General features: G+C 48.9%; 1 protein-coding gene across 1 annotated transcript in view; it reads left to right on the top strand.

Moving 5' to 3' along the window:
• SLCO2A1 (solute carrier organic anion transporter family member 2A1) overlaps positions 1–24,826 on the top strand; it is a 66,446-nt gene that overhangs the window by 4,690 nt on the left and 36,930 nt on the right. The window lies entirely within an intron of this gene.

Here is a 24,826-nt window from a genome sequence, read left to right as displayed (position 1 = left end):
CTCATGTCCACACCCTGATCATTCTCTTTTGTCTGTGACAGTAACTGCTTTTCTTTCCATCTTGGGCAACCTAGATGTTGGGAGGTTGGGATGGGAGTGTGGCTTCCCCTCACCTTCTTCTGCTCTGCTTGTGCAAGAGGTCATGGTCCACGCAGAGGAGGGTGGGCGGCACCCCTCCTTGTTCTCCCCCTTCACACCCCTGCTTGGTTTTATCCTGTCCCGTGGTTTTAACCCTTATTTCATCCCCCTTCCCGCCTGTGGAGACTCTGGCCTGCAGAGAGCCCCAAAGCCCAAGAGATGGTACTGGGCTAGGTTGGCCCTCAGTCTGCTCGGTAAGTTCACTGGCGTGCCCTTGGGCATTGCACGGTCAGTTTCTGTTGAGGAAGGATGTGAAGAAACAGCTTGTGAATTTACACTTGTCCCTACCTCACAGGACCGGCACCGGTGGGTGTCACTACAACACGTGGGAGAAAGCTGGGTTCTTAGGATCAGACAAAGCTTGAATTATTTTTTGAGTTTTTTTAAAAACTTATTTGGAAACAATTGTAGATTCACAGGGAAAATAGTACGGAGAGGTCTTGTGTACTTTCACCCAGTTTCTCCCAATGGTTCCATCTTACATAAACTACAGTGTAATGTCAAAAGCAGGGAATAGACATTGCTGGGGTGCATATGTAGAGGTCCCTGCCATTTTATCAAATATATAGATCATGGAACCACCACCCCACCACTTCAGGACACAGAGCTGTTCGGGCACCACATAGTCACACCCGTCCCCTCTCGACTGCCATCCCTAACGCCTTGCAACCGCTAATCTGTTCTCCACAGCTATAATCTTCTCATTTGGAGAATGTCATGTAAATGGAATCATAGTGTGTGACCTTTTGAGGTTGGCTTTGTTCATTCCGTACAGGCCCTTGAGAGCCATCCCGGCTGTTCCTTTCCATTCCACGGCAGGGACGCACCATGGTTTGTCTAACCAGCCACCTGCTGAAGGACATTGGGTTGTTTCCAGTTTGGGGCAAATGCAAATCAAACTGCTATGAATGAAAGGGCGAGGAGATCAGTAGGCGTCATTACTACGCCCTCCATCTTGCCCTGTGTCCTCCATTTTGGGGCAGCCATGTGCTTGGCAAGGAGCTTCTTCCCGGAAGTCTAAGCCTCTGCTAGCCACACCCAGGAACAAGACACCGACTTGCGCCTGGCCAATCGGCAGGGCCCACAGTCCTTTCTCCTCCCCTTACTCCAACCCCCCTATAAAACCTCTCTCCACACAGAGTTCTCTCTCTCTCTGCCACTTGGCTTACCGTTGCATCGGTGAGTGTGGTCGGGGAGCCGAACTAGTTCGAATAAAAGACTCTCTGCTTTTGCATTGGACTCGGCTGGCTCCCTGGTGTGGTCTCATGGGGATCTTGAAATCTGGGCATAACAATGAAGAGTCGTGTACAGGTTTTTGTGTGGACATACATTTTCATTTCTTTGGTGTAAATGTCCAGAAGTGTATTTGTGGTTACATGTCAATTTTTTAAAAAGAAACTGCCAAACTGTTTCCAGAATGGCCATCCCATTTTACATTTTCACCCGCAATGTAGGAGAGATCCAGTTTCTCTATATTCTTGCTAACATGTGGTGTTTTCACAACTTTTTATTTCAGCTATTCTAATGGGTGTGTGGTAACCTCTCAGCATGGTCTTAATTTGCATTTCCCTAATGGCTAGTGATGTTAAACACCTTTCCATGTATTTATCTGCCATGTGTATACCCTCTTCAAGGAAATGTCTGCTCATCTTATTTTGTTAATTTTCTAGTTGGATTTTTTTAACTATTGTTTTGAGAGTTCTTTATACTTACAAGATACAAGTCCTTTGTTAGGCACATGGTTTACAAATACTTTCTCCCAGTCGGTAGCTTTTCTCCCCCTTAGCAAGGACTTTCACAGAGAAAAAGTTTTTGATGTTGATGAAGTCAAATTTATAATTTTTTAATATTCTGGATCCTGCTTTTGGTGTGATGGATAAGACTTCTTCACTGAGACCTAGTCCCTAAAAGTTTTCATCTAAAAGTTTTCTAATTTTGCATTTAAATCTATGATTCATTTTGTGTTACTTTTTGTATAAGTGTAAGGTTTAGTCAATATTAGTAGTAGTAGTAGTAGTAGTAATAGTAGTAGTTTTTGCCTATGGTTATCCAATTACTCCTGCACCATTTGTTGCAAAGACTAACCATTCTCTATTGAATTGCCTTTTTTAAAAGCATGTTTTTATTGATTTCAGAGAGGAAGGGTACGGGAGAGAGAAATAGAAACATCAATGATGAGAGAGAATCATTGGTCGGCTGCCTCCTGCAAGACCCCTACTGGGCATTGAACCCACAACCTGGGCATGTTCCCAGGCCAGGAATTGAACCGTGGCTTTCTGGTTCATGGGTCGATGCTCAATCACTGAGCCACTCCGGCCCGGCTGAGTTGCCTTTTTAACTTTGTTGAAAATCAGCTGGCCTCACTTGGTGGGTCTGTTCTGGGTTTTCTATTCTGTTTCACTGATGGATGTGCATCTCTGCCAGTACCACCCTGACTTGATTACTGTAGCTATACAGACAGTCTTGAAATCAGGTGAAAGCTTGATTTTTATTGTGCAATGGTATGTGTTAACCTATGGATGCCAAATTTCATAACCCATTCAGTGTCCCTTCTACTTTGCCTTTTAGGAAGTTTTAAGGGCAGCTCAAAGCTCATTTTTAGTAACTGGATGGGATTCTATGCATGTATGTGCTCCAGCTTTCCTTCTGGCCTTTGCTGAGTGCTTGATTTTTTTAAAATTGTTTTATTGCTTAAAGTATTACAAAGAGTATTACATATGTCTCCTTTTTTTCCCCCCACCCTTGACAATCCCCTGGCCTCCTCTACCCCCCAGTGTCTTATGTCCATTGGTTATGCTTATATGCATGCATAGAAGTCCTTCGGTTGATCTCTTACCCTTCCCTCCTGCCCCCCAACCCTCCCCGGCCTTCCCACTGTAGTTTGACAGTCTGTTCGAGGCTGCTCTGCCTCTGTATCTATTTTTGTTCATAAGTTTATAATGATCTTTATTATCCATAAATGAGTGAGATCATGTGGTATTTTTCTTCATTGACTGGCTTATTTCACTTAGCATAATGCTCTCCAGTTCCATCCATGCTGTTGCAAATGGTAAGAATTCCTTCTTTTTTACAGCAGCATAGTATTCCATCGTGTAGATGTGAGTGCTTGATTTTTAAGTTTGTGTTCCTAACTTCTTCCATGCGACTGCCCTGCCCTGAGGGAGGTATCAGCATCTCCATTTCACATTTGAGGAAACTGAGGCTCTTCCAAGACCACATACCCGGCAAATGGCAAAGCAGGAGTTGCCACTCAGGGTCTTATCACTCCCCAGTCTCTCCTTCCCAGGGCCACAGAATGCCTCTCAGTTCTGTAATCTCTAGTAGGTGAACATCTGGGCCTGAGCTCAGTGATCTCTGATGGCCTTTCAGGTTCTCAGATTCTCATCTCATTGCTGTTCCGTTGCTGATTGAGATGAGACTAGGAGCAAGGCCAGTTGGGTCTGGGCTTAGCTGGGAGACCTGCCTGCTATGAAATCTTGGCTGAAATCTTTGATCAGTTCCCAGCTCTCACTCTCGGGTTAAGGACCTTAATTCCCTGGTTGTGTTTTACTGGTCAGGATGGATTAAATTTGATCGGGGGAGGGGGGGGGGGGGAGGAGAATGAAAGCAAAGCAGGGCCTCTCAACCTCCACTGCAGGGTGGAAGGATGGGACGATACTGTCAGTGGGCAGCTCTCTTTCCCAGCTGAGCTGTCTCCCTGGCCTCTTCACCTGGTTGAATGGAAATGTTAAGGAGGCCCAGGGCGAAACACTGGAGGCTCATACACAGCCGGGGGGCACCCGCCCAAGACTGGTGACCTTTGGGACATTCAGTCTGGTCAGCATTGGCACCGAGCCCCGCAGGGCTGTCCCCTGCCTCGGGAAATGTGGGCAGACTGACTCTTTCTGAGTTATTTAGTGTGCACGAGTCCTGTAGGAGCCCAAGAGTCCCGATGACAAGTCTCAAGTTGTTTACCCAAACAATACCCTTGGGAGGTGTGGCCCAGAACAGACAGCCTCGGTGAAAATACAGCTGTTGTGGGGAAAGCCACCGTCAGCCAGCGTTGTCAGACTGCCCCACACCATGCCCTGAATCCTAGAAGGGAGTGAGCCAGTTTCCACAGAGGGGACCAAGGGAGGTGTCTGGAGATGCCTCTTGACTAACCTTGAGTATTTCTGTGATATTTTATGTTTTGTCTTAAAAATTAAGTGAATATTATACTTTTCCACAATATCTGTGTGCTCCCAAGTAGCACAGAGTCTTTTCCCTCAAATCTTGGAGTGTCACTGACGCTCTAAAAGACTGTGCACGTGTGGCTCGTGGCTCCCAGATGTGGCTCCATGTAGAGCCAACCGAGTTCAGGAAACACAACGCAGGCAGACCTCAAGTCAGAACTAGTTTATCCGGTTAGTTCTCCCAGCCAGCTCGCTGGGTGCAGAGGGAACAGGTACCCAGAAAGTTTAAGAGGGACAGATGTGGGGTGTGGATGTCAGACAATTCCTGGGCTGAGCCCTGTGGACACCCCAGGAGAGGAGCACCCTAAAGAACGCAGAGAAGCCCCTGTGGGCCCGGGGAAAGGGGGTGGTGGCAGAAGGGTGGGGTAGGGAGGACAGCAGGCTTCTAGAGTCACTTTTGTCCTGCCGATAGCCTGCCAACGAGATTGCAAGACAGGACTACACTGACCCCTTTCTCAATCTGTTTTCCAAGTCATTCCTGCCCGGTGCCTCGGGCCCTTTTGAAATCTTTCTGCTCTGCCTCTGAGTCACAGTGCATTTGAGAGAAGTGCTGGGAGCCTGGGCCTCACTCATGCACAAGCCTTGTGTAAGGCTCTTTACCAAGTGTCACTGCGGCCTCTTCGCTCCATAAGAGGCTCCCAAGCTTTCATTGCCTCTAAGTTCCCTGCTTCCCATTGTGACCAGCTGCCTCACTTTGCCCAGGTCTGAGGGGTTCCTGGACACAGGACTTTCAGTTTTAAGTTCTGGTCAGATTGGGATGAATTGGTTATGCACTGCCTCCTTTGCTATGACATTTTACAAGAGAGGACTTCCACCTTCTGACTGTGGGGCAGGGGAGGTCCGATGGAGGGTCAGGGCGGTGCCCAGGCACAGGAATAAGCCTCAAGGATCCACTGCCAGGAGACACTGGAGGCTTCCTGAGAGAAGGGAACGAGCCGAGCAGAGGCCCACTTCTCCCTTGTTTGAGGCGGGAAGTCCTCCGGCCCAGTCCTGCCTTTATGGCTCACGGTGATATTTATGGCATTTTAAACTCTTCATGATATAGAATCTATGCAAATGATGATAAAATGGAGCTATAGAACGATGGCGCTTCCTCGCTTATAGAATTACTAGAGGCCTGATGCACGAAATTCGTGCAAGGGGCTCGGCCCTCACAGCCCCTGCTTTGTCCGGAAGGTCATTTGGAAGGACGTCCAGAAGGTCGTTCAGCTGTCCGGTCTAATTAGCATATTATACTTTTATTATTATAGATTGGATTTCAGAATTGAAATGGACTAGGAAGCTCATTTGCTCAAAGAGGCAAGAATCCTCTTTCTGACGATGTCCTTGCCTCTGCTTGCATAGCCCCTGTGATGGGAAACTCACCACATCCCAAGGCAGGCTCAGCAACGGGTAGCACCACAGGCTTTTAGCCAGTCTTTCCCACGCTGAGCTGAAACCTGCCCCTGCTCTTCCATGGACACCCCCAGAGTGAAACAGGCAGACTCCCCTCTCCTGTCACTCTCGTGGCTGTTTCTAGAAGAAAGCAGTTTCTCCTCCCCCACAGCCTCTCTAACTGAGGAGCTGCCACCCTCCTCTGAAAGCCGAACCTGGCTCTGAAAGTGGGCCTTGCTGCGGGGCACATGTGGCCCCGGGCTCCCAGAGCGCAAAGTTTTCCTTGCTGGTTCCAGCCACTGTAAGGAGCTTGGCCGTCACTCAGGAGGAGACCTCAGGCTTTGTGAGGCCGGTGGGCTCAGGGCTTCCTAGAACCAGCAGAGACCTTCCTATGATGGGGTCCCCACCCATCAAGCCCTGAAAGCCTGCTCCCACCCCATCTCCCCATTCTCCCTCCTCACCCATCTTTCTCTGTCTTCACCCCCCTAACCCTTGCTTTTCCCTCACTTTGGGAGCTTTCCTGGCGTGTCCATGCCAAGCCTGGAAGACCCCGGACAGGTCATTGGGTCCACCCTACAGCGAGATGACGGGGCTCTGGAGGAAGGAAAGGGGCTCCCTGGGGACCACAGGCCCTGACTGATCACCAGAGGGCCCAACAGAGACACTGACAGTGGGCATCTGGCCACAGCTTTGCTGCTTCAGTCCTTCATACCGACGGGCATGGGCAGGGCTGCTTCTTTATATGCATCGTTTTATTTTCCCAAACCAACTTGACCATGGTGGCTCCGAAAGTCTTTGTTGCTCAGTTTCCATCTCTTGCTGCACATTCCCGTACCCCTGGTCATAAGACCAGACCAATACTCCAGATGTCCAGCCCACAGCATTTAGACCAGGGGCCCGGCGTGGGGGAGGGCACGATCAAGTGGCTTGGAAACACTTCCTGAAAGAGTAAGTGTCACTCCTTCACTCAGGAACTTAGAATGAGGACACGACTTGTATATGTAGCCATTGGAGAGTCAATCAACAGATCCTGGGATGTCCATCAATGGAATATTTACAAATCGTGTTTTGAAGTTTTATTGAGAATAGTTTAAACTTGGGGGAAGGCTTCATTCTATATTAACTAGAGGCCGCAGAATGGACAACGCAGGTAGAGCTGATCCAAATTCTTAAGGAGACTTGAAGAAGGGTTACCTGAACAGAGAGAGTTCTCTGTGTTGGAAGCCTATAAGAGCCTTTCTTGTTCTTCTTTGTGACTTTCTATGTTTTCCGTTCTTCTACCATAAGCATGTTCTGTATTTCTAATTAGAAAAAACTACCAATTAAAAAGCCCCAATGTCTGTGGCTACTAGCCCCGCACCCTCCTTTGCTGGGTGCAGTGCGATACCTCATTGTAGTACATGCAATGCTATGTAAAGCGAGGGGTGACTGGTCTCCAGGTTCCCGAGGATGGACCAACGATGTGGCCAGGACGGCAGCCAGGGGGGCGGGGTTATCTGGAAGGACCATTCCTGCAGTGCCCATCACGGTTCCCACCGCATTGATATCTTTTATCACATTTGAGTCTTATGGCTCCCCAGGGATGGAGGGAAAGTCAGATAACAATGCCTTCACTCCTAAAGAGAGGGAACACTGTGGAACATTTTCTTTTTTTTGGAAGAGCAAGAGGAGTTTGTGTCCAGGAAGGCCTCTCTGCTCTTCTGGTGCCCACTCCCAGAGGCTGGCTCAGGGCTTGGGAATCCAGCCCACAGGGTTGGCCAAACATCTCAGGGAAGTGAGTGTATCTGATTGGCTTTGTGCCGTGTAAGAAGAGTGGGCCTGGTTGGGGAGGCGGTGAGGACAGAGGCTGGGACAGGATCTGCTGAGTGTTGCCTGAGGTCTGGTCCTGAGCCTGGAGTTTTGCACCTGGGAGGACGTGGGGGCATCCCTGGGTGGGCTTTCACCTAGTCATCTGGTGAACTTTGATTGCCCACCCATTGTTAGCAAGGCAGTACTTTGCTAGTGTTATAAAGAACTCTAAGGCAGGAATGGTGTCAGCATGTCTGCCTGAGAGGCATTCATTTGTTCACTCACTTATGTGGCCGGTAATTATTGACCACCTACCATCAACCATTGGAGGTACAGTAATGAACAAAACAGAGCGGGCAGGCGGCCAGGAAAGGATGGTCACAGGCATGGGCTGAAGCTGCTGTCCACAGTCTCCCTCCTCCCTCACTCTGTCCTGCTTTTAAGGCCTTCTGATTGATTGAATCTGACCCATGCAGATTTTCTAGAATACTCTTCCTTATTTAAAGTCAATTTATTATATACTAGAGGCCTGGTGCACGAAATTCATGCACGGGTAGGGTCCCTAGGCCTGACTGGCGATCAGGGCCGATGTGTGGGGCAACCAGCGGGGCAATTGGAGGGCTCCCACTGGCATCCGTCTTGGCCTGCCTGGTGCTGCCCACTCACTGCCCCCCCCCCCCCCCCCGCCCCAGTCACCGCTGGTCACCTCCCTTTTCGGGGCAACCGGCAGGGTGATTGTGGCCCCCCCCCACCCCATCCCTACTGCCTTAGCTGGCCTAGAGCCTTCGGGCTGGGGGAAGCTCCTACATTGAGCCTCTTCCCCCTGGTGGTCAGTGTGCATCATAGTAACTGGTCATTCCACCAGTAGTTTCATCACTTGGTCAATTTGCATATTAGGCTTTTATTATATACATTTTTTAAATAACATCTGCACACCCCTTCCACAGCAACCCTAAATGAGTCTTTGGCTGAATAACTGGTAACTGTAGTCTAACCAAATTAAGACACTCTATCAGCTGAGCTAAACCAGCTAGGGCAAGAATTTGCACTGTCCCAGGGTCAAAGGGCAGTGACCTTCAGGATAGGTACGGGACAAAATGTGGCAGCAACCCATGGAGAGCTCTAAGAGAGGTGCGCACCCTGAAAGGAGGGGTGCAGGGCCCAAAGAGGCTTTGCTGAAGTCACTGATGGGAGGAAGGTGTGCTTAGAGGCGATCTTCTGCTAGGAGCCTGGAATGGGGCATCCCATCTAATCCTTCCCAGAGTTTGACAGTCCTGTGATCAGGGTCTGCTTCCCTCCTCCACACAGCTCAGGCTCCCAGCCTCTCACCAGCGTCTAGGTGCCCCTTCCTTAGGTTACTTTTCAGTTTTTGTTCTGTGATCCGCTACTGAGGCCACAGGCCCCTGGGCTGCAGACATGAGTTGACAGTGGTGGTGGGAAGGTGAGTGAGCTCATGTCTGCGACTCATTCAAGTCTGCCACTCACTCATGTCTGCCACTGTCTCATAGGGCTGCAGCTGGTAGGTGATATGTTTTTGTTGCGCTAATCTTTCCCCATCTAAATCATCTTATTTATGATTTCATTCGGGAGTCTCAAACCCTGCAGGTAGAAACCCCAGCCAAAACCAACCAGCTGTGAATACATTTCCTTGCACCTGCCTTCAAGAGCTCTAGGTGAAGCAGAGTATTCAAAGGAGTTGGGAGGTGGATGGAGGTGCACAGCCAGGGCTAGTTGTGGGGGCTCTCAGCAGTCAGACCCTCACTGAGTGGGGAGACCCTGTGCTCAGAATGGGCAGATGGTCAAGGGAGGGCAGAGATGGTCTCAGTTTTACCCCATTCCTTTGGGGTAAAGGTTGGGCCTTGTCTCCGGGAAAGAGATGTCTGGAAGGAAGGGTTAGGTTAGCATTTAGGAGAACCTGCTTGAGCCTAAGGCGTGGTTCCCAAAGTGTGGTCCCCTGCCAGCAGCATCAGCATGGCAAGAGTTTGTTAGAAATGCAGATTCTTGCCCTAGCTGGTTTGGCTCAGTGGATAGAGCATTGGCCTGCGGTCTAAAGAGTCCAGGTTCGATTCTGGTCAAGGGCATGTACCTCAGTTGCAGGCTCCTCCCCAGCCTGGGCCCTGGCCAGGGCACGTACAGGAAGCAGCCAATCAGTGTGTTTCTTCCACATCGATATTTCTCTCTGTCTTTCCCTCTCTCCTCCACTCTCTCTAAAAATCAATGGAAAAATATCCTTGAGAGAGAGAGAGAGAGAGAGAGAGAAGAAATGCAGATTCGTGGGCCCTATCCCAATACAACACTGGAGGTAGGGACCAGTAGGCTCTTTCAACAAGCCCTCTAGGTAATTCTGATGCACCTCTGCTGTGAGGCGAGGTGTATATCCCGGTACTGATTCACGTGCAGAGGTCACTGAGGTGTCTGTAATATCCTGGTCCCTGAGACATTCATTAAAGTTGGGAACTAATCATATTAAACTGGAATGGTTCCCAGGGAATGGAAGTCACTCATGTGGAGCTGTAATTGATGGAAGAACTTTGGGGAGCATCCTAGATTGGCCAGTGAAGGCCTCTGAGAGCTTCCTGCTGTGGGTGGCTGTGGGCCAAGCCAAAGGCTGTGAACCTCGGGCCCTGGGACCTGCCTCTGAGCCAGGAGAGCGGAGAATGCGGAGGGGGCGGAGGGCAGTACCTTTTGGCCAGGAGGAGCTCCGAGGGCCGCATGTTGGATCCAGGGATCTCCTGGGATTCTCCGGGCATGCAGCCCTGCTGTGCCAGGCTGAGTTCTATGTCAGTCACTTTTTTCCCAGGTAGTTTGGTGACGGCAAATGTGCTCAGAGGTTGAGGAGAATGTTCTTACTACTGATATTTGTAGCTTTAAGTTAAATGCTGTAGGTAAGCAGAGGATTTGAGAAGTTGGCTTGTTTCCCCCCCTTGCTCCCATTCGTTCTCTCATTTCCGGTGTCTAGACTGGACATTTCATGGTGCAGAGAAGGCCTTGACATCCTGAACGACCTCTCCCAGCAATGTTGGAAATCACTGTGGCTCACTCCCCCATGTCGCCCCCTGGAGTCCTCGGCTGTAGGGAGTGCCAGAGGGTGTGGATACCAGGGAAGGATGTCCCAGTTGCTTTTATCTAAACATGGCATTCTGATGGGAAAGAGGTTAGCATGCCCTACTTGACCTCCTGCCTTGACCTTGCAGTTTCCGTTCCTTTGTCACGCCAGCCTGGGACTTGAGGAACTGTTTCCAAGACAGGCTTTGGGCCGGAAGGGTTGCTGGTTCTATTCCCATTCAGGACACATACCTGGGTTATGGGTTTGATCCCCGGTCAGGGAGTGTGTGGGAGGCAGCTGATCCCGCCCTCCCTCCCAGGATGTCCTCAGGTGAGTATTAGAAAGAAAGAAAGGCTTTGGGCATTTTCTGTGGGCATTTCCGACTGAAGCCTTCTTCTCTCGGCCTAAAGGCTGCATCCCACTCAGATTTTTTACCTTTCCCCATCCAGCTCCCACAAATGTTCCTCCCTCCCCCTCCTCCTTGCCCATCTGAGGAGTGGAGGGGGAGGAAGGCAGAAGAGGGGAGGGGAGAGGGACCACCTTGGGAGACACATAGAAAGTCAGAGACTGGAGGCTACAGAAGGCAGAGCCCTTTCTCTGGAAAAGTCGAGAAATAAGTTGAAATGATGGAGAAAGTGGAGCTGGACTAGAGGCTGGCCAGGGATGACCACAGAGGACCAAGCAGATGAAACTTTCACTGATCTGGCTGCCCACCCTGGGGTAAGGATAGGGCAGGGTCTGTGGGCAGCCCTCTACCCATCTAAAGGCTAGATAGAATACTCCACATGGACCAAATCATGTATGCTGTTAGAAATCACACAGCCTCCAGATCCTTCATCTTTCAAGTCAGCATCAGACCTCCCAGAGAGCCGTGTCAAAGGCCCGTTGGTCCTGGTTCTCTGCAGATTTAGCAAGTGGAGTTCTCCTGGGGTATCCCTGCGGCTCCATTTCAGGCACAGCCTCCAAGCTGGTGACTGGCAGCTGCATGGAGTCTAAGAAGGCTGGAGGCGCTGGCCTCGGGGAGCAGGAGCAGAGAGAACTGAGGTAAAGTGACGAGACACCTTCCCACAGCTGCGACCTTGTTCAAGGAGAGCCAACATCACATGAAGCCCAATGGGGATCTAGTTCCAGACCCCAAAGGCAGCTGCTGAGTCACTATTTTAATATGAGGATTGGTCCTTGGACTCCATGTGGTCCTTTTTTCTAGGCAGGGGCTGAATAGCTTTCAGAAATGGGGCTCTTCTCCTAAAGCAGCGGTTCTCAACCTGTGGGTCTCGACCCCTTTGGTGGTGGAACGACCCTTTCACAGGGGTCGCCTAAGACCATCCTGCATATCAGATATTTACATTACAGTAGAAGGGAAACAATGACCCATTTCTACAAGGACTTTGTGATCCATTCTGATCCATTTACATCTGCTTACTTGTGGCTGCAGAGGTCACTGGTGGTGACATTCACTGAAGTTTATTCGTTCCCACTGATTTATTCATCATCAAATATTTGCCCAGCGGATCGCCGCTTCCTCATAGAGCAGCAGCTGCGCTTCTGTGGTCAGGTCCCTCCCCCACCCTGCTGGCTGACTAGACAGGTACACGCTGGGTGCCAAGATTGTGGAATCGAGGTGCTTGTCATTGCAATCTAGGCTCAATGCCCTGAAGGAACAATAGAGAATGTGCAACAGGAGGGACTTTCTTTGCCACCAGAAAGATAGGTGAGCAGGAGCTAACCAAGGGAGGGGGTGGGAGTGAAGAACCCCAGGCGGAGAGACGGCCTCACCCCCAAAGGCTCTGGGGCCCCACATCATCTCACTGGGCCCCCGATGCTCCACTCACTACAAGCTCCAGCTGCTTCCCACGATGAGTGTAGGTAGCTCAAAGGTGAGGAGAGGCCACTGTGGCGGGCAGCTCGGGGAGAGCCAAGTGGATTGGTCTGGGGCAGGAGGGCTCTGGAAGGTGGGATCCTCTGCTTGATCTTCATCTGAGGGGGTGGGGTCCACAGAGGGTGTTTCACAGGGTCCTGACAGGCTCTGGTTTCCGTTTCCGGTGGATCACACTGACATACTATAAGACTGTATTTCCGTGAAGTTCGAAACAGGCAAACTGACCTGTGTGGCTGGGATTCATGAGAGTTGTGATCCTGCAAGTGGGTGGTGACTGAGAAGGGCACTGGGGGGCTTCTGGGAAGCTGGGAATGTGCTATTTCTTTTCTTTTTATTAATCTTCACCCCAGGATATTTTTCCATTGATTTTTTTCAGAGAGAGTGGAAGGGAGGGGGAGAGACAGAGAGAGAGAAGCATCGATGTGAGAGAGACACATCGATTGGTTGCTTCCCACACATGCCCTGACCAGGACCAGGGATTGAGCCCACAACCTACGTATGTGCCCTTGACTGGAGTCAAACCCTGGACCCTTCAGTCCACAGGCCGACCCGCTATCCACTGAGCCAGACCAGCCTGGGCTTATTTCTTGATCTGAGTACTGGTCCCTCAGGTGTTCCCAGCTTGTAAAATTTTATCAAACTCTGTCTGTATGACTTGTAACTTTTTGTGTGAACGTTATACTTAACCTTTCTTAAAAGGTTACTGTGGCTGCTGGTTAAAGAATAGGTTGGAAGGAGGACTACACAGGTACACAACGGGGTGCCAAGATTGCAGAATTAGGGAAAAGGTAGGAACTTGGGATGGTGGCCAGATGGGACCTGGCGGTGACACAGACTGGAGGGCCGCAGTGGAGATGGAGAGCGTGGTGTGGATTCGAGGGTTGGTTTGGAGGTTAAAGCACCCACTAGAGCAAGAACCGGAATTGAGAGGGGGGCTCGGTGTGGGGTAACAGTAATGCTTTGGGGCAGGAATTTCAGAAACGGGTTGGAAGTCAGAGTCGAAACGTGTGGGATGCAGTTTAGTGCAAGGCCTTGAGTTGAGGAGGGCTCCAGCCCACAGGCCTCAGACAGTGGCCTTTGGGGTCATTTTAGGAGAACCCTGACAGGCAGGCAGGGGAGGCTGGCAACGGCGATGCTGGAGAGAAAAGTTGCACAGGACAATGGGAACTGTCGGGTCTGGCTCAACTGGCCTCCCCTCCCAGGTCCAACTCTTCAACTTCCCTCTTAAGGAACAATGAAGCTGCGATGGAAATCTGTGTTTTGTTTTCCTTTTTTGATTGCTCAGATTCTTATACCCCCCCCTCCCCCACCCCGCCCAAGCCTTCCAGGACCCTGTCTTATTAAAGGCTTCTTCTAGTTTGTAATGATACTAATAACGCTGCTGTGAATACCGCCGACTCTGACCCGAGGCTGGCTGTTTGGAATCTCGGAGCTTTATCTGGTTCAGGCATTCTTCCTGTGTGGGAACATATTCGATTTCCTGAATCACTTCTTAAAAGAGGCATTCTCCTCTGGGGCCACCAGGCCATGATTGCGATCCAAAGTCACACCCTGCATAAGGTACAGGCGGGTAATAAGCGGGCCGACCGGTTAAAGACGGCCTTCCTTCCAGGACACAGCATTGTCCTTGCTTTGTTTCCTCCTTCTTCCTTTGGAGAAATGACCTCCTGCTTCCCGCCAGCTCTGAGGGGCCTCCCAGGTGGGCCTCAGAGGAGCCCTCCTCCCCTTTCAGACGCCTGCACCTCTGAGGTCCTGAGGCCCATGGGAAGCTCCCGGAAGTCACCCTTTCTGAGTTCCCTTCTTTGCCTCCATTGCCTTAGGGCCTCTTGAGCCCCAAACCTCACCTCCCAGGTCTTACCCATTTGGGGAACTGCCCACAAGGTCTGAGAAAGGGCTATGAGGGTAGAGAAACGGAAAAATAGAAATATAAGCGGAGGTGGGCCAGAGCCAGCACCGTTCTGGCCATGTGCCTTTTCCTGGAGACACACCAACCACTTTGGAAGATTCTAGTCACATAAATGTTTATCAGGATGCTTGGGTGTAGTGGGGCGGGGCGGGAAGGAGGGTGGTGGAGAAGGACTTGGATACACTTTGGGGTTTGACTACTTAGTCCACCGACAAGTATACGCCACTTTTCCCCCCATTGAAAACGTGGGGACAGAATTATTGATTTGTCTGCTAGACTTAGCAGCAGGAAATAGATTGGGTTTATAATTTAAGAAGACAGACTGGCACATGTTTGAGTTCCCTCATCTCCAACACCCTCGTTATAATGGAAGTATTGAGTAAAAAACAATGGTGAAAACTAATAAAAGAAAAAAAGACAGGGAGCAAGACTGTGAGTGGATAGAGTCAGCTAGTGAGGGGGTGTGCACAGGAGGGAAGCCCCGCTCCTCCCGGCTCCCAGCTTGCTTCACTCGCCAAGTGAAGTGACCCGATCATGATGCAAATACTGATAGAACCATTAAAAGTTAGGAAGAGGAGGGAGAGGGGTGGGAGGTGCAAGAACAAGTGACCTAAATCCTCTTCTATAATGGTTTCCGTCTAAACGGATGAATCAAGAAATTGCAGAACAAGCATATTGTTTTGAGATGTGTGCATGTAATCCACAGGAAAACTCAAACCAGAGGTGGTGGTCCCTGAACTGCAGTCCGGTTGGTTGGCCTGAGCTGAGCATAGGGCTGCGTCTTGTCATTCGAAGCCCTTGCATGTTTCTTGATTTTTCACGCATGTGCATATAATACACTGTCAGGGGAAAGCATGAAACAGTGCGAAGAAATGTAAGTGGATTTATGATTATACCGGGGCTGACTGGGAAAAGGGCCTTCTGAATGCCAAGCGTTGCTCAAATTGAGTTGTCAGCTATGCTGTTCTGGGGTTTCCCTGGAGAGATGCGAGCCTTGAAGATGTTCCTGCCTGTCTGGGGTACAGTCAGCCCCAGCCTAGGGAGAGAAGGAGCAGAATGGACTCTGGGGCCAGATTTTGACTCCCAGAGGTGGAGAAACTCAAGCAAGAGGCACCTCCGAGCCTCCTCCCTCCCTCAGACAACATCAGTGGCCCTTGGCACACACTACACGCTGAACTCTCCTTGCATTGCTGGGGGTGGGGGGTGGGGAGGCACGACACAAGGAGGTTGCCTTGTGCTCCTTTTTTCTCTTTCTTCTCTCTCTCTCCCGCTCTCTTTCCTTTTCTTTCCTCCCCCCCCCCTTCTCCCTCCTTTCCTTCCTACCTCTCTTCCTCCCTTTTTAAAAAAATGTATTTTTATTGATTTCAGGGAGGAAGGGAGAGGGAGAGAGAGATAGAAACATTAATGATGAGAAATAATCATTGATTGGCTGCCTCCTACATGCCCCCCACTGGGGACCAAGCCAGCAACCCCGGGCATATGCCCTGACCGGAATCCTGGTTCATAGGTCAATGCTCAACCCCTGAGCCATGCTGGCTGGGCTCTTCCTTCCTTCTTTCTGAAGAGTAGTTTCATTCAGATTGCTGGCAGACCTCACTTACATATAGAATTACTTGTTCCCAACTAAGAGGTCACAGCCTGTGTCACAGTCCAGCCCCATCGCCTGCTTATGAGGGGGTTTCTCTCCACATTCTAGGGGACATAAGGCATCAAAATGTTCTAGAGTGTTGCATGTGGACAAAATCAGAGTTGGTTGACAGCTGAACCAGTGGTTAAACAGGTAATACCCTACGGGGATCACATTTCAGAACTTCTGCCGCGTGTCCTAGAGCCATAATTAGATGCCTCAGGTCATAGCTCCAATGTTTAGTTTGGAAAGAGGCTCCTGAATGTGTGAGCAAAGGAAACCAGGTCTAGGCTGCACATTGACCCTTCTCGTTCCTCCTGAGCTGCGAGGGTTTCCCTCCTAGTCCTTACGGTTTCCCCTTCGGGATAATACTTACATCTCTGAAGCTTGGCAGGGGCTTGGGATCCCACGCTGAGCCTTCACTTGGCATCTCAATATCTTTTCAGCCTTTCTTAGCTCTTTGGCACAGATGGAAAAAAGATTCCTCTTTATTAGAGGAAGAATCTTTATGGCCACTCTGATTTCCCTGCTTCCTTCCTCTCCAACTTCCTCTTCGTGCTCCCTAGGACTGGAGAAAGAGGGGAGCTGTGAGCCCGAGCATTTGAGGTCTTAGAGCTGCCCACCCACCATGCCATGCAAGAATGCTCTTCCCCCGGCGTTAGCTTTCTCTTCGAGCTTCCTTCTGCAGCATGGGCCTAAAGACCTATAGTTTTAACACATAGATGTTTACATTAGCACACACACACAAATGTAGATATTTACATGGGTATTGACCCTTTCAATACACAAATTGAAATTTTGAATAAACTCTCCTTGCATTGCTGGGGAGAGGAGAAGGAGGGCTCTTTGAATAAACAAATTTATTCCAATGACATTGCAATGCTCATAATATTTTTTTGTTAAATCTGTGGAATTCCCTCTAGGCCTAAGAACATTATTTTGACTACTTTCACGATTGCAAATCTTTTTAAAATGAATTTTTTCTTAGCTCGACTTTATTGAGATATAGTTTACATATAATCAAGTGCACAGATTTTAAATGATTGAGAAGCTTTGATAAATGTGTTCACCTGTGTAAATACCACCATGATCAAAATATAAACGATTTCTACCACCCCAGATAGTCCCTTCGTACATAAATACAAATTTTTAACTTTTTAGTTTGGGTTTAGAAATATCCAAAAGTAAGTTAGAGTTGATCCAAGTAAATAAGTGGGGCAGCCAAGCTAGCACAGGCCGTTTTGTGCTTTGTAAGTTTTGTGGCGTGTAGACTGATGGGAGACAACACTGACGGGGGAATTCATAAATGAGTAAGGACAGATCATTGGAGCAGACAGCTACTCTGCTGGTTGAATATTCTGGAGCAAGGGTTCAGCCCCAATTATGGACTGTTGGGGTCCAGCCCCAGCAGGTCCAGGGGTTCCCAAAGGTGTGGACAGAGTCGGCGAAGAAGGAATGACATGGAGGCAGCGTTCAGTTGATCAGCATAGCCAGGTTCTCCTTTTATTGTCCTGTTACATCTGTATTTATACCATTTGATCCTACAAGCATGCCTCTATAATCACATCATGGTATGTTTTGGGTAACCTTATACAATTCATTGTTTCATTTCCATAGTTTCTTATCTGACCTTTGCCAAAAATCCTGTCTCTATCTAGTTCTGTTGATTTTAATCTTGTCTAGGTTAATCTCTGTCCATTATAAGGGCTACTACAAGGTCACTATTCTACTGCTCTACTGATAAACTACAAGGAAGTGACTGAAGGAGATTATCTTTCCCAGTAAAGGTTATGTCCTCCCAGCCCCACTGCTTGCCTTCCCTGGGACTGCCCTGTGTCGGTGGGTCTCCAGGGGTATAGGCTTTGGTGCTTTCCTTGGTGGGCAGACCCCTGGGGATGTGGGCCCAACAAGTCCCACATTTATTGCCAACAGTCTTAGTCCAAGTTCTTCATAAGTAGTGCATGGTATTTCTGTAACACTAGGGGGTTTTACTGATTTATTCTCTTCCTTAGGCCTGTTAATCCCTAACTCCAGGGAAAAATCCCCACCTGGGGAAACAACCTTTCTCAGGGAGGTGGTTCTGGTTATAACACATAGCCCTAAAAAAGGGGGAGCAAACATATTAAGCACAGTATGCCGTATACGCCAGGTACCTTGAAACATATGCTGTGCAGATGTTTCTTCCCTGCAGTGACTGTGTCAAGCAACAAGGATGGACCGGCCAATAGCAATGGACCAAGCAATGGGAATATGGCACCCTAAAAAAACTCATTATCTTTCCTCTATGAAGTCTATATCCTGGTGAAGGTAGATGTCAAATAGTGAGAAATCAAACGTATGATATAAACAAACGTATTAGTAAGCAATAGTGCTTAAAAAAAAGTAGACTGAGGAGATAGAAAACTATGGCATGTTATTTTAAAGAAGATAATACAGGAGAGAATCGAAGATGGCGGCATAGGTAAAACACCAGAGACTGCCGCCGTGGACAACCACTTCAAAAATACAACTAAAAGTCGGAGCGGACATCAACCAGAACCACGGGAAGGCTGGCTGAGGAGAGTCTCTTCAACTAGAAGCAAGAACAACAGCATTCCGACGCTCAGCGGAGGCGCAGTGTGGAAAATTTAAAGGTACGGCGGTGCGGTGGTGAGGGTGCGCACGCAAAGCGAACTGGCGGCTGAGGGCGCGATTGTCGTTTTCAATTAGGAGCGAATCTCAGACTCTGGGCTACAGATCCGGGCGAGTCTCTAGGGACCCAGACTCAAACGGGAGAAGCGGGACTGTCTGGCTACGGCCCCTCCGAGGTTTGCAGCGATTGCTGGGACAGAGAGGCAGAGCCCCTGGGGACGGACTGAGAGCGGCCATAGCTGCTCCCTCCCCCCGCCCTGTTGAGCCCGCCCCGCCCAAACCCTGCGCACAACCATTTGCCGACCGCCTCAGGCAAGGGCTGGACTAGCACCTCCCCTGAGGACTGAAGTTTTCCCACAGCTGATTTCCACCGCCAGTCGGCCTGATGGTCAAATCCCTCTAGTGTTAACTACAACAATTAAGGCTTGGCTAGAACAAGACTGCGCACAGAGACCACAAGGGGGTGCACCAAGAAAGCATAAAAGATGCGGAGACAAAAAAACATGACAGAAATGGAGGATATGGAGCTAAGAATCGCAATTTTGAGGGCTTGCCATAAATTTGTGCAGAGCCTCACGAAAACTAATGAGACCCTCGATGCTACGATAAAGAAATTAGAAAGTAAGCATACATGGACTGAAATAAAGAATATTATACCCAATAGCAGACCAGAGGAGTGCAAGAATCAAACCAAAGATTCGACAAAAAACACCCAATTGGAAAAGCATAATGAAAAAAGAATCCAAAAGTGTGAAGACAGCGTAAGGAGCCTCTGGGACAGCTTTAAGCGGACTAATATCAGAGTCATTGGAGTCCCAGAAGATGAGAGACAGCAAGATATTGAAAACCTATTTCAAGAAATAATGGCAGAAAACTTCCCCCACCTAGTGAAAGAAATGGACTTACAGGTCCAAGAAGCGAAGAGAACCCCAAACAAAAGGAATCCAAAGAGGACCACACCAAGACACATCATCATTAAAATGCCAAGAGCAAAAGACAAAGAGAAAATCTTAAAAGCAGCAAGAGAAAGAGGCTCAATTACCTACAAGGGAATACCCATACGACTGTCAGCTGATTTCTCAACAGAAACTTTGCAGGCCAGAAGGGAATGGCAAAAAATATTCAAAGTGCTGAATACCAAGAACCTACAACCAAGATTACTTTATCCAGCAAAGCTATCATTCAGAATTGAAGGTCAGATAAAGAGCTTCACAGATAAGGAAAAACTAAAGGAGTTCATCACCGCCAAACCAGTATTATATGAAATGCTGAAAGGTATCCTTTAAGAAGAGGAAGAAGAAAAAGGTAAAGATACAAATTATGAACAACAAATATGCATCTATCAACAAATGAATCTAAGAATCAAGTGAATAAATAACCTGATGTACAGAATGAACTGGTGACTATAATGAATCAGGGACATAGAAAGGGAATGGACTGACTATTCTTGGGGGGGAAAGGGGAATGGGAGATTCGGGAAGAGACTGGACAAAAATCATGCACCTATGGATGAACTCAGTGGGTGGGGAGTGAGGGTGGAGGGTGGGGTGGGAGCTGGAAGGAGGGGAGTTATGGGGGGAAAAAAGAGGAACAAATGTAATAATCTGAACAATAAAGATTTAAAAAAAAAAAAAAAAAGAAGATAATACAGCCCATGTAATATATCTTTATTTTCTTTTCCTTTTGTGAAGAAATCACAAGACTCAGATTCTACTATAAGCTGCTTTCTGAAAGGGACATATCTTTCCCTAAAGCAGTGGTTCTCAACCTTCTGGCCCTTTAAATACAGTTCCTCATGTTGTGACCCAACCATAAAATTATTTTCGTTGCTACTTCATAACTGTAATGTTGCTACTGTTATGAATCGTAATGTAAGTATCTGATATGCAGGATGGTCTTAGGCGACCCCTGTGAAAGGGTCGTTCGACCGCCAAAGGGGTCGCGACCCACAGGTTGAGGATTGCTGCCCTGAAGTATATTTTGCAAAATACTAGTATCTGTTATATATAATTTAAAAATGTGTATGTGTTGAGGGGGTTCCATGGTTAAAGTATGGAGAAATTTGGGTAAAACAAAAGTTAATCAGGTCTTTACGGAAGGTTTTCTCAGAACCTTTAAAATGCTAATGTGGACTGTCAAGGGGGGGGGGGGGGGAAGGACACATATGTAATACCCTTTGTAATACTTTAAGCAATAAAACAATAAAAATTAAAAATTAAAAAATGCTAACGTGAACTATAAATATTCATGAGGGACGATTATAATATGCAAAGTTTTCAAACATTTTTTTTCCTGGAAATCCTTTGAACTTGGAGCATCTCAAGCCGGTGACACTCTGTGTGCACACTGTGGGAACCTCTGTCCTCGGGTTCTCATGCCGCAGGAAACTTGAAAGCATCAGAGAGGTTCCCTTACTTGGGCCAGAGGAGCCAGTGGGAGAAGTCGCAGCTTATACATATTCCCTCAGTGTGTGGGCTAGCCAGGGTGCCAGGTGCTTTAGAGACCCTCTCTCATGCAAACCTTCCAACAGCAATGTGAACAGGTGTGATTATAGCTCCCCTACGTGAGGGGGAAACCACTGTCAGAGAGGACAAATATGGAGCCTGAAGTCAGCACATGAACCGAGGTTTGTTTGACTCCCAAACTCAAACCATCCAAACCTGTAAGACTAGATGTTCTAAATCAGCAGTTCTCAACCTGTGGGTCGCGACCCCTTTGGGGGTCGAACGACCCTTTCACAGGGGTCGCCTAAGACCATCGGAAAACACATATATAATTACATATTGTTTTTGTGATTAATCACTATGCTTTAATTATGTTCAACTTATAACAATGAAAATACATCCTGCATATCAGATATTTACATTACGATTCATAACAGTAGCAAAATTACAATTGTAAAGTAGCAACGAAAATAATTTTATGGTTGGGGGTCACCACAACATGAGGAACTGTATTAAAGGGTCGTGGCATTAGGAAGGTTGATAACCACTGGTCTAAATGATGGTGGAGGGTGGGATGCAACCCAACCAGCCAACCTTCCCCTTCTCCCACCAGTCCATCTACATAGATTCTTAAACCCCATGCTCTCCAGGGGTGGTTTCTGGTTCTGCATTGTGTCGAGGGGGTTGTCCCTTCATCTCATGCTGGCCATGGGTCAGGTCCTCGGTAAGTTCGAGCAGCCTGGGTCGTGGTCCCAGGGTCTGGTCCACCTGTGCTCAGGAGGCAGACGGAGGGACCAGGTGGCTGTGCTGATCCTGAGTGGCTCAGGGTCAGAAAGCTCTGTGGGAACTATCCATTCCCTTCCCTCTCTTTTCCTGGCATTTTCTCCTTGCTCTCCCCTTCTTTGTAGTCACATATCTCATATCTCCTCCATCTGCTGAATGCATTAGAACCTGAGGGCCCAGATACATGCCAGCACTTCTGCCAGGGCACCCGTAGGGCACCAGCCCTGACAGGCTGCAGTGGCCAAAAGCTGGCGGAGAGGTGAAGGGGTGTGGGGCGTGGAACGGTGCCAGCTGATGGAGGTGGAGTCTTCCACCTAGTATTTGGAGGGAGAAGATGGGGAATTTCTGTATTTACTGGAAAAAGCAGCAACATGTCTTTCAGGAAAAGATCTGAGACAGATTATTTTCTTCTACTGTCCTTACCTTCCTCTCATGAGACTCCTGGGGAATTTGGTAGCGATTAGTCACTCCTGCTAATTAATTGCTAATTTGGTTAGAAGGAGGCAGGTCTTTTTGAGCTTTATGCTCAGAAATTCAAGTGTTCTGAAACTGAACTCGCTGTCTCCCTATCCGTGGATACTCCTCTTCCTGGGGCCTCCGTCTCCACACATGGTGTTGCCCCCTTCCAGACCCTCAGGCTAAAATGCTGCCCCTTTTCTTCCACCTCGAACCATGGACAGCCTTGTCAACTCAGCCTCTGCAAGAGCCCCTGATCGGCTCCCCCCTATTCCCCACTGTGCTGGCCTTCGGTCCAACCCTCACTGTGTCTCCCCTAGGCCCTTACTCCTCTGCTGAATGCTGTCCTTAATGTCAGCCATGTGCCAAGCCGTCGAGATGCCTTTGTGCAGGAGTCAGCAGCAGGCTGCTGGGATTTTTAGAAGCAACCTTGAACTAGACACATAACTGAGCCCCAGGCTGGCAAGGGGTCCCTGAAGGGTGAGGAAGAATTATCCAGACAAATAAGAGAAGGATGATTCTGCACAGATTGTGAGCAAATACACAGACAATGAATGTGTGCTGTGGGGAACTTGACTAGTAGGACCTTGAAGAAGTTTGAAGGGCAAGGTGTGGCAGCAGGTGTTGCAGCTACCTAGTGCTGTGTAACAAAGTGACCCCAAACTTAGTGCTTAAAACGATGACGGCATTTAGTTTGCTTACTCAATCTGCCCTCTATCTAAGGCTCGGTGGGGAGAGCTCAGTCTGTGCATCTTGACATCAAAGATGGGCTGGAATCCTCCGAAGGCTCGCTTGGTGACATGATGCTGGCTGCAGGCTGAAACTAGCTGGAGTTGTCACCTGGGACATCACCTGTGGCCTTTTCATGTGTAGGAAGCCTGGGCTCTCTTATAATGTGATGTCTGTGTTCTGAGGGTCCTGAAAGAGAAAGAGCCAGGTAGATTTTCTGTCGACGTTCAGGACTTAGCCTCAGGGGCTGCACAGCATCACTTTTGCTTTATTTTCTTCATAAGAAGCAAGCAGTTAAGACTGACCATATTGAAGGGAAGGGAACAGAGACTCCATCTTTTGATGAAGGAATGTCATTGTCACGTTGTAAGAGGTGTATGTGGGACAGGAGATTGGCGTGGCCATCTTTGTCAAATACAATCAGCCACAACAGAGTATGAAGCCAGAGTCAGTTGAGGTCTAGAACGTGTCACGTCTTGGATACCATGCCAAGGACATTCGTTTTTATCTTGTAGGAAGTGGGGAGCCAGTGAAAGGTGTTAATGTGGGTGTCACCTGCTCACGTTTGTATTTGAGTCAGCTCTTTCTGAAGTGGGGTGGGGGGGTGGTGGAAGGTTTGATGGGCCGACAGAGACCTGTGAGAGGCTGTTGCAGTAAGCCAGGGAGAGAGGGGAGGCTGTGAGGCAAGGCATAACAAGGAGACGAAGGGCAGGTCAAGCTAGAGAGACACCAAGAAGACATCACAGGACTTAGCAGAGGCACCAAATGCCAAGGGATGAGGAATGGGGCATCTAGGAGGATTCCAGGTTTCTGGCTTAGGGAACTGAATGGCAAGAATGGAGAATGAAGGGAAACGGGAGAGATTGGAGAAGGACGGTGAGCCCTATTTGGGAAGTGATTAGTCTAAGGCAGTGGTTCTCAACCTTCCTAATGCCGCGACCCTTTAATATAGTTCCTCATGTTGTGGTGACCCCAATTTTGTTACAAATTGAACATAATTAAAGCATAGTGATTAATCACAAAAACAACATGTAATTATATATGTGTTTTCCGATGGTCTTAGGCGACCCCTGTGAAAGGGTCGTTCGACCCCCAAAGGGGTCACGACCCACAGGTTGAGAACCGTTGGTCTAACAGATGGACTGGGGGGCATTAGCCTTTAGGGGATGGTCAGAAAAAGAGGATCTGGCAAGGCATCCAAGATCCAGTTGCCTCTTCCCTGGATTTGGCTTGGACCAGGGACTTGGGGCTTGAGCATGCTCAGATGGCCTGTGTCCACGGGAAACAGTGACCTGGGCAAACCCCGTCACTCTCCCCCTCACTATCCGGGAGCCCCAGGCTGGCCTCGCAAAGGCTCTGCCGTGGCAGGTAGGAGAGGAAATGTCAGCTCTGATCCCACAGTTGGCAGACTATGAAACGTACCGCACCCCACCCTTCCCTGGAAGAGCAGTGCAGTCCCCAGAAGGGGCACCTTCCAGGGGGCTCGGGGAGGTACGACTCCTGCTTCCCAACCTGCTGGGGCCTCGCCCAACAGCGGAGAACCCAGGAGGGCCCGGGGCTCAGCCTGGAGCTGATTCCAGATGCCACCCTCCCCGCTGTGCATCTGTCCCCATTAAGCACAGAATTCACATTTACTCACACCCATATGACAGGGTATATGGGCAGGATGGAATGCAGAGACAAGGCCTTATCACCCATCCAGGGAAACAGCCAGCACAATCACAGGTAGTCCTGACAGAGGTGATAACAAGCTTGGGACATTCATTAAAACCTGGTGGTCTGTGCACCTATCTTGGTGAGCCATGGGGGTA

Source organism: Myotis yumanensis, unplaced genomic scaffold, assembly GCF_028538775.1.
Source record: "Myotis yumanensis isolate MYYU_CA2020_CCGP unplaced genomic scaffold, mMyoYum1.0.hap1 SCAF_14, whole genome shotgun sequence".
Classification (NCBI taxonomy): domain Eukaryota; kingdom Metazoa; phylum Chordata; class Mammalia; order Chiroptera; family Vespertilionidae; genus Myotis; species Myotis yumanensis.
This window is presented reverse-complemented; position numbering and strand designations above follow the sequence as displayed.